General features: G+C 40.0%; 1 long non-coding RNA gene across 1 annotated transcript in view; it reads right to left on the minus strand.

Moving 5' to 3' along the window:
- LOC145722960 (uncharacterized) overlaps positions 1–14,004 on the minus strand; it is a 54,744-nt gene that overhangs the window by 23,992 nt on the left and 16,748 nt on the right. Inside the window, exons 2-3 of the long non-coding RNA XR_014147542.1 lie at positions 3,228–3,363; positions 2,275–2,464 (exon numbers count right to left, since the gene is read on the minus strand). This is a non-coding gene — a long non-coding RNA (uncharacterized LOC145722960). The remainder of the gene's footprint in view (positions 1–2,274; positions 2,465–3,227; positions 3,364–14,004) is intronic.

Consider the following 14,004-nt stretch of genomic DNA (forward strand, 5'->3'; position numbering starts at 1 on the left):
TAAAAATGTACAGAGAAGGTCTGGAAGGATACTAACCAAACTGTTAACAGTAGTTTGGTGGAGTGCATTAGCTTTAACTGTAATATTCGATGTTTTTGAGTATGCATTCATGTATTGTTTGTGTAATGACAAATTAATAAATTAGAAATAAAATAAAATAGAAGGTGTTTTCTTCTTGTCTTCTGCTAATGTCCTCCCTGGTGCTCTGGGTCTCATTGTTTTCGGCCTCCTCCCCTCCCCTCTCCCTCTCTTTCATTTCTTCTCCTTCCCCGTCTCCTGGGACTTCATCGCATCAGTGTTTATACAGGCTTAATATGTAAACACATGATAAATAAGTAACCCTCTCCGCCTAACTGGGAGTGTGCTCTCTCCACTTGCTTTTTCTGTTACCTATTCCGCCTTTCCACTTCCTCCTCTTGCACTCACTGCTTGTTGCACGCAGTCTTACATGGGAGGAACTCCCACTGGGCCCCAAAACCATTTTCACAGGGTCACCAATGAGCACTGTGTTGCTAATTCCATCCAGGAAGTTTCAGTCCTTATCTTATTGAACAGTTTTACCTAATTTCGGTTTATTATCATTTGTTTAGTCTAGCAGATAGTTTTCTACCTGTTCATTTCCCTTCTTTTCATTTTTTTAGGGGTTTCTCTTGTTAAAAAATATACATGTATATATGAGAGAGAGAGCTGAATTTCCAATTTGTCTTTAATAGATTAATCCATTTTCATGTATCATTACAAGCATATTTGGCTGTATTTCTGCCATCTTATTTTGTGTTTTCTCCTTAGAATGCTATCTAGTTCCCACCCCCCCTTTTCTCCCTTTTCCTGGCTTTTGTTCAATTGATTGTTTTCTTATTCATATTTTACCCCTCTGATCTTTGGGAAGTTATACATTCCATGTCCATTCTTCCAGTGGTTTGTCTTCTAAATTTTTTATCATTTTGCTGTGGAAATTTTTAGTCATATACAAAAGTAAACAGTATAATGAACTCCTTTGTACCTACCACCCAGCTTAAACAATTATCCACTCATGAGCAATCTTGTATTATTTACACTTGCACCAATTTTCCTCACTATCCTCTGGATTATTTTGAAAGAAATTCAAAATAGATCTCCTAACATTTCCTCCATTCCTATTATATTTCAGCACACAATTCTAAAAGATAAGAATTCTTTTTTTAAAAAAAACATATTACTATTATCCCACTTAAAATTAACAATAATTCCTCAATATTATTAAAAATCTAGTTTATGTCTACATTTCCCTGGTTGTCTTAAAATTTTTTATAGTGAATTTGTTGGAATTCAGATCAAAATAAGGTCCCTACAGTGCAACTGGCTGGCATGCCTCTGAAGTCTCTTTTAATCTATAGATTCCCTACTCCCCTCTGTTTCCCTTGAAATTCTTTAAAAATTAGTGTTGTTTGTCCTGTAGCTTTTCCAAAGTCTGATTTTTCCTGATTGCATTCTGGTAGAATCATCTGTCCCCTAGAGTTAGATTAGCTAATTAGATCTACAAGCTTAATCAGATTCAGGTTCATATTTTATCCAGATTAATTAATAAGTGATGATGTATACTTCCATCCTATAATGTCTGTTTGTCCCTATTTTGTGATTTGGGCAGCAATTAATAATCACTGTCTAGACCAGTAGGCTGTTAATTCTATCATTCCTTCTCACTCATAAAGTGAAATTACTTCTCTAAAGAGAAACTCGCCCTAATCAGCTATTCAGTTACCCTGAGGTACGGTTCATATAAGGAAGATAGGGACTTAATTCTTTCCTTTTATTTCTCAGTTTTCAAAATAATGAGTTGCATACCTACAAAGGAATAAAAATAAATAAGGAGTGACTAAGGAAGACTTACTCTGATATTTATTCTGAGAAGAGGGAAGAGAGGATGAAGGGAGTTGATTTAGGATGCTGTATTTCAGGTGTTGGTAGGGAGAAGCCTGGAAACGATAACCCCAACAAGTTGGGAGATGGGAAATGGCAACCTAAAGACTCGTCTGAGGGCACCTGGGTGGCTCAGTCATTAAGCGTCTGCCTTTGGCTCGGGTCATGATCCCAGGGTCCTGGGATCGAACCCCGCATCGGGCCCCCTGCTCAGCGGGAAGCCTGCTTCTCCCTCTCCCACTCCCCCTGCTTGTGTTTCCTCTGTCGCTGTGTCTCTCTCTCTCTGTCAAATAAATAAATAAAATCTTAAAAAAAAAAAAAAAAGACTCGTCTGTTTACGGCTGAGTCTGGGTGTAACTTCTGAGTCAAGAGTACCTTGAGAGAATGCAGGTAGGAAGTCCACATCTGGGCAGAGTGGAGGCTGGCTTGGAGGCACCATCAGCAGACAGGAAAATCAGGGCAGGGTGCCCTGAGAATCCACAGAACGAAGAGGTACACAAATGAGCAGCGGACTTTTGTGTGCTTGCTTTCTACCACATGGATACCTTACAAGTCAGGAGGTTTCCTAAGAAACACAGCATGGGATGAAGGATATTTAGCTTATGCAGCATTACTTCTAAGCAATGCAATAAAGATCAGCAACACTAGTACCCTTTGTCATATTGCCTTTGTTAACCTTATCTTGACTCTCCATGAGAATCAGTTTCATTTTTATGGCTGTCCTGGACACAAGAAGCGGTTTCAGTGTTGGGGCATCAGCTTAAGAACCTCGGTGGTTGACTCAAGAACCTAGGTCTGTAGGGCCCTCCTAGAAACCACTCCTCTCATCCACCTTTCGCAGGCCCTAGTTCTCTCCCTCGCTTCTCCCCTTTCTTGCTCCATCCTATCCTGTCCCCAGTTGACTGTCCTTGTGAAGCACTCACTAAGATCAAAAAGAAGCTCCTTCTCAGGAATATCAGCCTCTTTTTAAATGGGACTCTTGGGGCGCCTGGGTGGCTCAGTCAGTTGAGCATCCTACGCTTGGATTTGGCTCAGGTCCTGATCTCATGCCCCCACGCGCCCCTGCTCCGGCCTAGCATCTGGCTTCCAGCTCAGAGGGAGTCGGCTTGGCTAGTCTCTCGATCTGCCCCTTTGCCCCCTCCCGCTCTCTCGCTTTGTCTCTCTCTCTCTCAAATAAATAAATAAATCTTTAAAAAGGAAAATAAAAATAAGTGGGACTCTTGAAGGCTACCCGGTCCCGTGCTCCAGAAAGAATGAACAAGGGAAGACTTAGCACTGGCTGCTGAAACGGAGCCAGCCCCTTGCTTCCCGGACCTCGAGTTCCAAACCTGTGAGTCTCTGCTCTTTCACTGACGTCAGCTTCCCGAGCCCATCCCCTTTCCGCATTAGGTAATGGCCGTGATGACAGCTGACTCATTCGGGCTTGCAGCTTTCCTGGAAGTTTCCTCTGCTCAGATAATCACACTTGGGGAGAAAAAAAAAAAAAACTGGTTAACACAAGCTTCTGCCCCTGAATATTAAAAAATGTTGGCACAACATCGAGACTGTCGGAGAAGAAGAAAGGGCATCAGGGTTCTGGGACCAACACGTGGGACTCAAAATGAACTAAGAACATGGCACAGAAGGTTGCCAATGCTTAGAGCCAGAAGCCGAGCGATGTAAAACTAAATGAGAATCCCCCTTTTGCCCTTTGATAGCTGGGAACCTTCAAACCAGGTCTCCCTCAAAGGTAGTTCGGTGAGAGCAGAGACTCCTCCTTTTTTATTCAGTTGTATTCCTGGTACCTAGTACTATTATTAAATGGATGGAGGGCTGGGTGGATGAATGAATGAGGGTTCACATTTATGTGACATATTCTTTATTTTTGAGTTTTCTGATCTGCAAATGCAGGTTGAGATAACCAGATCATAGGTTTGTTGTGAGGATTAAACAAGATTAAATATGTAGATCACTTAACTGGGAACTGGCCCAACATATGCATGCAATAAACGTTTGTTCTCGCTTTCCTTTTTATCACTTTCGGCCATCTGATTGAGGCCATGCTCTCTTTCTCTTCTAAGCATCACTTTTTGACCAAAAGGTCTAGGAAAAAACTGGGTGATTTTTAAGTCCTGGAAATAGCACCTATGATAATTCAGGTTACCTCCAAAATCTTTTTTCCCCTTTAATCTCTTCCTCACAGCTATCTTATCGTAAGGTTTGGAAAAGCAAGTATTTTGCTCATTTCACAGATAGGGAAACGGGTTTGGAGAATCCTGAGAGCTTGTAACCTTCCAAAGATCTCAGATCTGGTTAGTGGTAGAACGAGATTCCAGACTGTGGGATGCCATATCCCATGTTTTTCTCCCTGTTGTACTCAAATGGGTTAGAGATCACAAGAAAAAAATAATTCCTTTTCTGGAACAAATTATGTTGAAGCTGTACACAAATCATTCCTATTCATTGATTCATCTATTTTATTTCATTGAGGCAGCTCTGTGATTCAAAAGATGGCCATACAGAATGAGCAAAATGAGAACAATATGTGACAATATATCCTCCTTGGAATGAAGAAAGGTAAGTCACCATCCATAGAATACCAATCACACTGCAATCAGCTCACTGATGTCTCTGATTTCTGCAGCCTCAGTGCAGGGCAGAGGTGCTATTTGTTTATTTGTTAGAAATGTGTATTCCCAGGGCACCTGGGTGGCTCAGTTGGTTAAACGACTGACTCTTGATCTCAGCTCAGGTCTTGATCTCAGGATTGTGAGTTCAAGTCCCTCTTTGGGCTCCACGGTGGGCATGGAGCCTACTTTAAAATAATAATAACAGTAATAATAATAGTTTATAATAAAAATAATAATTTAAAAATTAAAAAAAAGAAATGTGTATTCCCTTAAGACCACATGATCATTGAAAAGTTCTAATAAAGAAGTTTATTTTTTTTTAAGAGGCAAAACCTCCCCTACCTATTCATTCTCAACTCTGTTCTGTAGAGTTAACCTCTGCTAACTCTGCAGCTGAGCTGCATATAATTCAGATATACGCACATCACACATTATGTGTGTGTGTGGGTTTTTTACATAAGTGGGATCATACTAAACATATTCTTCTTTGACTTGCTTTCTACAAATCTACAATAATCAATGGACATCCTTTTATAACACCACAGAGATCATCTTTATTCATTTAAATGGTTGCATAGTATCGTATAATAAGCCATACCATAACATTTCCCTATTAATGGACACCTGGCACTTGGTTTTTTTCCTATAACCAAGATTGTTTATCCATATATCTTTGTCCGATTGCATGAGAATTTCCTCTGCATGAGAATTTCTTCAGAATAAGAATGTCATTAGTCAACATTTCTTGAGTCCTTTGCCTTCACACCATGTGATTAGGAAAAGAGGATGGCTGAGTTGTGGCTATGAAGTCATTTTACTGTAAAAAAGTGGAGAACTAAGCCTCACAAAAGGTAAAACCAGAATGTTGTCTCCAGGGACTTTTTGTTTTTGTTTTACAACTACGTAAGTATGCCCTTGTGCTACTCTACGTTTCTTGGCTTCTGAGGAATTCTTCCCTGTTGACACTATGTCACCTTCTAAAAAGTTAAGGATATTGAGAGGAGGGGCATATCCTGAATTACCCAGGTGGACTCTAAATGCAATCACATGTAGCCTTGTAAGAAAGAGACAGAGGAAATCTCAACATAGAAGGGGAGGAGCCAATATAACCACTGAGGCAGAGCTTGGGGTGATAGAGCCACAAGTCCAGGAATACCTGGAGTCAGTGGAAGCTGGAGGAGACAAGACTCCCCTGGAGTCTTGGGAGGAAATCCAGCCCTACCAATATCTTGTTTGGATTCTCGGCCTCCAAAACTGAAAGACAATAAATTTCTGTTGTGTGAAGCCACCCATTTTGTGGTGATTTGTTATGGTAGCCCCAGGAAATGAATGCACATTCCTTTTACTTTTGTTTCCTTGCTGAAGTATTTTAAAGCAGATCTTAGCTCAAATGTTATTATTTAATCTTTTCTTCTCTCCTCTCTCCCATGTCTCCTGTAAAGTGAAGTTACCTCTAGGGGCTAGCTTAGATTCAAGTTCTACATCATTGGCAAGAAGCTTCCTAGATGGTGTCCTACGCCTCCTGCTTTATCACATTAGCAGACACGCAGTATCTGATTGTTACTTAATGCATTTTTAATGAGGCCCAGCTTTCAGATAATTTATGCAATCCCTGCTTAAAGACAATGCCCAAACTAATTTCAAACCCACATTTAAAATGTGTCTTCTAAATTCAGGCATAAAATTAGTGTTTCAAATAATATTTGGTCTGAACATATTCTGCTACTCCTGTTCACACTTAACAAAATCATCCCCAGTCTTCCTTGCTTCTAATTCTAGATTAAATGCCTCTAAGCATCTGTCTCCAGCTATCATTTAATAACTACCCAAGCTGCAAGGCACCCCAGAATGATCCAACAAAAAAGGAATAATATAGATAACTACCAAATAACTTCATTTTTCCAAGAGGCCTGCTGCAATTTTCCAGCATGGATCTTCACTGTTCTCCTCAATTATATCACAATGAAACCATAGAAACTGTATTTACTTTTTCTGGTCGCTGTCTCTCTCCTTGGCACTTTAGTTTTGCTTCAAAGCTCCCTGACTGCTCCCTGGACACTGAATATCCAAGAGTTCCTTTCTCTAACCTTCCCTCTAGGATGCTTCACTGCCAACCACCAACCTCACAGAGGGCTACTGGGCTCACAGTTTGTTCTCTGATCCAATACCTGAGGTCCAGGTGTGATTATTCCCAAATAGAAGTTCTTTTGTGTTACAGGGAAGGTGTACTGGATAAAAACTCATGGGGATGAAAGGTCCAGCATAGGGAATATAGCCAATGGTCTGTAATAATGTTGTGTGGGGACAGATGGGAGCTACACTTGCGGTGAGCACAGCGTAATATATAGACTTGTTGAATCACTATGTTGTACACTTGAAATTAATGTAACATGCATGTCAACTATACTCAAATTTTAAAAAAGAAAAAAAAAAAAAAAAGGAAATGTACTATACTAAGAGTCAAAGGACCTAGGTCCAAGCCCAGGCCGTTGGCTCTCTGTGGCTTAAACCCTTTTCAGGGGTAGTTACCACATGAAGTAGGGTAGCGTTTCCTACCCTGTGGGAAACTAGGTACTGTGTAGACATTTATCCAGCAAAAAGATAATACTGATTCACATAGAAAGTTATCCAAATTTCAATTAACTTCTAATCTGCATGATTAGGTCACCTCAATTTTGTGTTACTAGGCCTTCAACATACATTTCTTTTAACATTGGCTATTCTTTTTTTTCTCTCTCTTTTTAATTGTGGTAAAATACACAATATAAAATTTGCCATGTTAACTTTTTTTTTTTTTTTTTTTTTAAGTAGGCTCCACACTCAGCATGGAGCCCAACACAGGGCTTGAACTCATGACCCTGAGATTAAGAACTGAGCTGAAGGGGTACCTGGGTGGCTCAGTCGGTTAAGTGTCTGTCTGCCTTCGGCTCAGGTCATGATCCCTGGGTCCTGGGATCGAGCCCCGCATCGGGCTCCCTGCTCAGCGGGAAGCCTGCTTCTCCCTCTCCCACTCCCCCTGCTTGTGTTCCCTCTTTTCGCTGTGTCTCTCTCTGTCAAATAAATAAATAAAATCTTAAAAAAAAAGAGAGAGGGAGAGAACTGAGCTGAGATCAAGAGTCTGATGCTTAATCAACTGAGCCTCTGGAGGAAATCCAAAGGCAACCCAGGTGCCCCCCCCCCACCATGTTAACCATTTTTAAGTGTACGGTTCTGTGGCATAAATTACATTCACATTGCTTGCTACCTTTACCACCATCCAACCACAGAACTCCTTTCATCTTGAAAAACTGAAACTCTGTACCCATTGAACAGTAACTCCCCATTCTTCCCTCCTCCTACCCCTGGCAACCACCACTCCACTTTCTGTCTCCATGAATCTGACTACCCTAAGTACCTCATGTAAGTGGAATCATACAGTATTTGTCCTTTTGTGGCTGGCTTATTTCACTTAGCATAATGCCCTCGAAGTTCATTCATGTGATAGCATGTGTCAGAACTTCTTCTTAAGTATGAATAGTATTCCATTGTATGTGTATACCATGTTTCGTTTATCCATTCATCCATCAGTGGATCCAATGGGGATACATCCATCATCCGGTTACTCTGGTTACTTCCACCTTTTGTCTATTGCAAATAATCCTGCTATGAACATGATAATAACACTGGCTATTCTTCCCTTTTCATAAAGAGATAAAGACAGGCCCAGGCCTGTCTTTAGTAGACTCCTAAGCATCTAGCTGGAATTTAATAACATTTAAGAGCAGTCTTGTTTTTAATGTATTTGTTTTTATGGTTTTATTCTTATGGCAACTATATTAGTTTATAAGGGCTGCCATAACAAGGAACCACAAACTGGGTGATCAGAAGAAATTACTGCCTTACAGTTTGGGAGGCTAGCAATCCAAAATCAAGGTGTTGGCAGGGCCATGCTCCACCTGGGACTCCGTGTAGAATTCTTCCTTGCCTCTTTTAGCTTCCTGTGGTGACCAGCAATCCTTGACGTTCCCTGGTTTACCATCAGCCCAGTCTCTGCTTCCCACACCACATGGCCATCTTCACATTGTCTTCCTTTTTGAATGTCTGTGTCTGTGTCCAAATTTTCCCTTTCTATAAGGATGCCATGAGACTAGATTAGGACCCACCCTAATAACCATTTTAACTTGATTATCCCTGTAATGACCCTATTTCTAAATAATATCATATTCTGAGGAAACAGGGGTTAGAACTTCAATATATCTTTTTTGGGGGATCACAGTTTAATCCGTAACAGCAAGGAAAATTGGTTTTCCATTGATATGGTGTATAGAGCAGTAGAATCTAAATCTCATTGTGACTAGATATCCATTATTAACTAAAGATGAACAAGTTCTCCTTTAAGAGGCAGAAATTGCACATGATTCCTTTCCTCTTTAATTTCTATTTTCCATTTCATTCCCCCCACAAAATTATAACCTAATGCAGTGGTTTTTAACCGCTGGTGATTCTGTGCCACAAAGAACTTTTGGCAATATCTAGACACATTGTTGGTTGTCATAACTTGGGGAATTGGGGGATATGCTACTGGTGTCTAGTTGGTAGAGGCCAGGAATGCTGCTAATTATTCTTAAGAACACAGGAAAGCAAGCCCCAAAACAACCAACAGAGAATTAACTGCCCCATAATGTATTGTGGTTAAGAGACCCTGACTCCATGTCATATATTATTAAGCCTGAAAGTCTTTATAACCCTACTTACTGCAATGAAAATATGCTTATAAGAATCAAAATACCTTTCTGCTATAGACTGAATGTGGACCCCCCCTCCTCAAATTCATATGTTGTAATCCTAACTACAGGGTCAGTGTTTGGGAAGTGATTAGGTCATAAGACTGGAACCCTCATGAATGCGATTCATAGTCTTATAAGAAAGATTTCAGAGGGGCGCCTGGGTGGCTCAGTTGGTTAAGCGACTGCCTTCGGCTCAGGTCATGATCCTGGAGTCCAGGGATCGAGTCCGGCATCGGGCTCCCTGCTCGGCAGGGAGTCTGCTTCTCCCTCTGACCCTCCTCCCTCTCATGCTCTCTGTCTCTCATTCTCTCTGTCTCAAATAAATAAATAAAATCTTTAAAAAAAATTAAAAAATTAAAAAAAAAAAAAAAGAAAGAAAGATTTCAGAGAGATCTCTCATCCCTTCCACCATGTAAGGACACAGTAAGAAGATGGCCATCTATGAACCAGGAAGTGGGTCTTCACCAGGCTCTGAATCTGCCTGCACCTTGATCTTGGACTTCCTAGCCTCTAGAACTGTGAGAAATAAATTTCTGTTGTTTGTAAGCCATCTAGTCTAAGGTATTTTTGTTATAGCAGCCTGAAGAGACTAAAACAATTTTTATTACCCATGACCATAAAGTTCTACGTGTTAAAATTTTTTTCAATTAAGTTATTAGTATATCATTATGTCAGTATACAATTAATCAAAAAAGCCCAGAAAATATTAAAAATCATGATAAATTTTAAACTTAAAAGCTCTACTGGAAACACATATCTTAATAAGAGAACTTGCTGATAATTTTAAGTTAATTAATGTATCCATGGATGAATATTATTTACTTGTTGAATGAGACAGATATTAGAATTAATTTCATTTTGGGGGCACCTGGGTGGCTCAGTCAGTTAATTGTCTGCCTTCAGCTCAGGTCATGATTCCGGGGTCCTGGGATCGAGTCCCACATCGGGCTCCCTGTTCAGCGGGGAGTCTGCTTCTCCCTCTGCCCTTCACCCTGCTTGTATTCTCTCTCTCTCTCATTTTCTCTCACTCTCTTTGTCTCTCTCTCAAATAAATGAATAAAGTCTTTATAAAAAAATTTAAAAAGATAGAATTAATTTCATTTTTATTTTTCATTTTTTTAGATGTCAGCTCTGAAAAACCTAGTTGACATAAGTAGATGGGAATGGGAGTTTTGTTATGGCAACATCGATCCTTGAATTCATCTGAGCTCTATCTCAAAATCCACATAGTGATTTCTCCTTAGATATTATTTTTAGTGATCAACATGTTGAAATTTCAATTAGGTCTTTCTTCAATTTTGCTGAAATAAAAATTGAGCAATTCCTACCTTACGAAAGGACTTGTTACCCAAACAATACCTAAGCTGTTTAGACCCCAGAGACTTTTATCCCCCAGAGCAAGGCCTCACAGTAAGAATAGGACAGGGAGAGAAGAGAAGCGGGGAAAGTGTCCCCAGGTAGACTTGTATTAGTAAAGAATACCTATAGAAGTGGAGCCTGGTGGCTCATTCGGTTAAGTGTCTGACTCTTGGTTTCAGCTCAGGTCATGATCCATGGGTCATGATCTCAGGGTCATGAGATCGAGCCCCTGGCTCCATGTTCAGCGGGGAGTCTGCTTGAAGATTTTCTCCCCCTGCCACTCCCCCACTCAAATAAATAAATAAATCTTTAAAAAAAAACCTTCCAACTATGGACATTGAGGATCTGAAAATTAATTGCCTTAAAACCATCTTTGCTTGGTTCCATTTGTAAAGTCTTCATTCACCACTTTGAAGATTACTAATATAAAATCTCCTTTTAAAATATGCTTATGTAAAACACACCAAAAAAGTGAGTCAATAAAAATATATCTTAACCAAGAAATAAAGCTGTCGTACACGCAATGAAAATGTTAATGGTGGGTAAATGACTGAAGCAGAAGGAATCCCGCCATGGTGGATAATGCACAGGCTTCGACATCACATAAATACAAATTTGAATTTTAGGGACCTTGCACAAGTCACTTTACCGCTTCGAACCTCAGAGTTTTTCATTAGAAACTTTCTTCTTTCAGCCTACAGTGGTAAGTGCATGCCTGTGAAGCTCTTACGTCCATCCAACCATCTCTTTGCATGTTCTCTCCCGCATGAGAGACAACTGCTCTGCTCCATCCCCGGTGTCTTATCTCACAGTTGCCATGCTCATTTGAGGTGATTATTTGATGTTAATATTAAGCACTTATACAGAATTGTTCCTCATGGACTGAAGGCTGAAAGAAGAAAGTTTCCAATGAAAAAACAGTCTTGTGGTTCAAAAGCTTTGCGCAAGTTAAAAGAGCAAAATATTTGAATAGGTCAACATAAAAATGAAGTTTTTAAACCATGAGTTTCTTTTTTTTTTTTTTAACATTTTATTTATTTATTTGAGAGAGAATGAGATAGAGAAAGCGAGCATGAGAGGGGGGAGGGTCAGAGGGAGAAGCAGACCCCCCCCCGCTGAGCAGGGAGCCCGATGCGGGACTCGATCCCGGGACTCCAGGATCATGACCTGAGCCGAAGGCAGTCGCTTAACCAACTGAGCCACCCAGGCGCCCAAACCATCAGTTTCTAGAAAACTCAGCAGAGAGCTATTGAACATGAGATAATGAAAGATTTTTAGAGCATCTAAATCAAGAATACAGAGACTGTAAAATGTTTGTACTGTTTATGCACTTCTTTCCTTGGTTACAATGTTCTTCTATTTAAAAATAGGATTTTTAAAAATATTGTGTTGGAGACAACATATGTGATATTTTACCACATATAAGATTTTTACCCCAAAACAGTATTGCTGCTATTAAGCTATGTCTTAAAATAACCCCAAGGGGTGCCTGGGTGGCTCAGTTGTTAAGCGTCTGCCTTCGGCTCAGGTCATGATCCCAAGGTCCTGGGATCGAGCCCCGCATCGCATCGGGCTCCCTGCTCTGCGGGGAGTCTGCTTCTCCCTCTCCCACTCCCCCTGCTTGTGTTCCCTCTCTCGCTGTGTCTCTCTGTCAAATAAATAAATAAAATCTTAAAAAAAAAAAAGTAACCCCAAAATGCTATTTTTAAGAGTTTGGTTTTATGTCATATTTTATAACAACATATAAAATGAAAACATTTTATTTAATCTCAGTATGCTTTGTTCTTTGTAAAATGCAATGATTTCACTTTTTTCCACTGTTATTATTCTTCCTGTTAAAAACTTTTTTAACGCAGTAAACTAAATTTATATCATTTCTTGCAGTATTAATGTGTTCAGGAGACATTGTTTAGCTGCCTCCTTTAATCCAAGCACATGTTATCTGCCTTGAGTTCTTGTGGGTATTCAGTCAAAATACATTCTAAGTTTAAAAGTGTTCTGAGGCCAAATAAGTTTGGTATATGTTAAATTCAACATTTAAAATATGCTGGTGTTCAAAAGATTTGGCTAGATATGGAAAGACACAGGAAAATATTCATGATCAATTGTCTCCTGAAAAACTATAGAATGACATCAATATTAATTTTGTTTTTTAAAGACTATATGTATGTACAGTAAAAAGTCAGAAAATAGCCTCCAAATTGTTACTTGGGGGTTGGGGGCTGAGAATGAAAGGGGGTGTCAGAGAATTTTCAGATTTTTTTATACACATGTGTATAGAATATATTCATAATGTACAGACATTATTTTTCTAACTTATAAAGAATTTATTTTTAATTACAACCAACAGTGAATGTAGTTTTAGCAGTGGCAAAACTAAGTCGATTGTGATAGTTACTTTTAAAAGTGGGGTCTCTACCCCACCAATGTATTTGAAATTTTGCCTGATTCAGCTATGTAGTAATTTGAGACCATCTCCTGTGACATCTACCCCAAACTCTTGAGTCCAGGAGCTGCCCGAGGATACATATCGTAGGAAAGCAAGGCTCGTTGCATGAGCACTTCGTTAGCATCCACTGTGTGCTGGAGCCAAAATTTCACAGAACTCCAGAGCAAGCTTTTCAGAAGAGAATCTCCGTTTCTGCTCACTCAACATGAAAGAAAAGTCATTTCATTCAGTTTAGAAATGTTTAGATAATTCTTAGCTATTAGGGTTCTGGTTTGAATGGCTTATTTCCCCGCTTTAGACTTGACTTCTCTAAAACACTGCTTCTCCTCTGGAAAATAGGTTCTGCAGACTCTCTCTTCTCCACATTTCTTGGTAAAGGGTCACCCAAACTCATCTGATCACAAGCATCCCAGAGACATTTGTTAAAAATAAGATTCCAAGGCCCCATCCCAGACCTGCTTGGCATGTGAAAAACATTGCCTTAGTTAAATGAATATCTGAGTCTTAAACTTTTGTAAACAGACGTGTCCTAGAGATGCTCCAGGCCGGTGGCTCTGAACCTTAGAACCTCAGAATCACCCGGAGCATTCATTAAACCACAATTGCTGGGTTCCATTCCCACTTTCTGATACAATCTGAGGTGGAATTGAAGAATTTGCCTTTCTTTTTTTTTTTTAAAGATTTTATTTATTTATTTGACAGAGAGAGAGACACAGCGAGAGAGGGAACACAAGCAGGGGGAGTGGAAGAGGGAGAAGCAGACTTCCTGCGGAGCAGGGACCCCGATGTAGGGCTCGATCCCAGGACCTGGAATCATGACCTGAGCCTAAGGCAGACGCTTAACGACTGAGCCACCCAGGCGCCCTGAAGAATTTGCCTTTCTAATAAGTTCCCATATGATGCTGCTGCTGGTCCAGGGGAT

Source organism: Leptonychotes weddellii, chromosome 1 (genome assembly GCF_054177405.1).
Source record: "Leptonychotes weddellii isolate Sample4059 chromosome 1, ASM5417740v2, whole genome shotgun sequence".
NCBI lineage: Eukaryota > Metazoa > Chordata > Mammalia > Carnivora > Phocidae > Leptonychotes > Leptonychotes weddellii.